Below are 2,199 nucleotides of genomic sequence, written 5' to 3'. Positions count from 1 at the left end.
CCAGTCCAAAAATGAGCATCTGAGATGAATAAACACTTCTCAGTTCAAGAAAATCAAATGTCAAATAAATATAAAAAAAAATGTTTAACTTCACTGGTCATTCAAGAGTTGCAAATAAAAACAACACTGAGAGGGCCAGGAAGATAGCTCAGTGGTCTAAGTGCTTGCCTGGCAAGCGCCAGGATGTGAGTTTGATCCCCAGCAGCACATGCCATTCTGGACCCAGGCATGGTGGTACATGCCTATAATCCCAGTGTTGGGGAAGCCGAGGGGGCTGAGACAGGAGGATCACTAGGGGTCTGTGCTGCATAGCAAAACCCTGTATCAACTTTAAAAAATGAAAAAGCACAACACTGAGATTCCATCTTATTCCTGAAGGAATGTCTACCATCAATGAATCAATCAATAACAAATACTTGAGGGGTTGTAGAAAAAAAGGAACCCTCCTTTACTTTTTGTGGGAGTATAGACTAGTACAACTGCTATGGAAACCAGTATGGAGTTTCCTCAAAAAACTAGGAGTAGAGGTCCCATTCAACCCAGCTATTCTCCTTCTTGGTAACTTCCCAGAAAAATTAAAACATCATCTCAGTGATATATATGCACCCATGTTTGTATCAACACAATTTGTAATAGCTAAATCTTAGAAATAATCCAGATGCCCATCCATCAAGAAATGGGTAAAAAGAGATGGTTTTTTTCTATAATGGAGTGCTACTCAGCCATGAAGAAGGATAAACTGGAGGCTTTTACAGGTAAATGGATGCAACTAGAGACCATACTCATAACTGTTTTATTTTACTTCTATATTTCTTCTCTTTAATTAAAAACAAGTGTCAGTCTTTCAATATGTTTAGGAATTAATGCCACAAAATGAATCAGAACCAAATAGCTGAAGGAAATAACAAAATTTGGAGCAAGATGCTGCATAAAAACTCTTTGAAAACAGAGCAGCTGACGTGTGAAAAAGACAGAGTTAAAAGCCACAGGTGAGACACAGCTAGCAAGATAAAATCTATTCAGAATTTCGGGTGAATAATCAGACTCTTTGCACATCACATCTTTACCTTTGTATTTCTAACACAGGAAGCAAAAGTAATAAATACTCAAAACTCCATTTACTAATTGTACTGCATCCTAATGTTCTTTCTCTGCTCTTGAGCTCTTAGCTGCTATCTCCAGGTGGTGGTGAAGCCACTGAGGACCTGCTGTTGAGAGTTTATACCAGGACAGTGATGTCACCTCAGTAGCTTAAAATCAGTCATGGTGGGAATGTCCACATCACAGGAGTCAGCCAACACTGCACAGCAAGGCTTTTCCTTTGTGCAGACCATGCCAACACACCTTTGTATCATTCTTCCTTGTTCTAAACATTTGAGAAAGTTCTGTTTTTCCTGAGCAAAGACTGAAATCCTAAATATTTTGGTACCTATACCAGGTGACCATTGATGCTGGAGTCAAATCAACAAAATTTGTGAGTCCCATCTTCCTTGATTGCTGGAGCCAATTATCATATTCCCTCTGTATCTAGTTGGAGCTGTGACAGCACTGTGCACCACAGCAAGCAGTGTAGGGACAGACATAGATGGCTTTCATCTTGGGGTGACTAGTCCTCTGAGGGACAAGGACATAGAACAGGCAATGGTTCTTTGTGCAATGTTTATTTTGACGATTTTACTATTTGTCTAATAACTACCCTGACCTTATTAAGCTAAAAAAGTATTGAACTCTGGTGTGTGTTTAGGTATTTGTTTCATAATTATAAAAGTTTCCATACTGAATAATGTATTTCCCTAAGTTGCCTGGCTATCCATTTACAGCACAGGCAAATGGTGTCATTCTCATAGTTTCTCTCTAAATTCAAGGTATTTCTACAATAAAATTAATGAATGAGTAGTTCAGCTCTTCCCATCAGCAGAGAGCTCAATAGTGCCACATACAACTGACATAGGCTGGTAAGAGTATTGGAGAAATGGGAGGGAGAGAGGAAGGAGGGCAGAACAACAGAAAGCACACTCAGGTCTTTGTCAAAACAGGCAGAAGTGTGAAATTACTAATTTATTTTTGACTTGAATTTTAGGTGTTAATTAGGCTCTTCCTGGAAACATAAATAGAGAAGCAAGTGTGTTGCCTCAAGTAATAAGAATGTATGTGTGTGATATGACAGACAAAATGTACACATGGGGGCCAGGGAGATGG

This window comes from Octodon degus, unplaced genomic scaffold (assembly GCF_000260255.1).
Source record: "Octodon degus isolate 3935 unplaced genomic scaffold, OctDeg1.0 scaffold00177, whole genome shotgun sequence".
In the NCBI taxonomy this organism is placed as follows: Eukaryota; Metazoa; Chordata; class Mammalia; order Rodentia; family Octodontidae; genus Octodon; species Octodon degus.
This window is presented reverse-complemented; position numbering follows the sequence as displayed.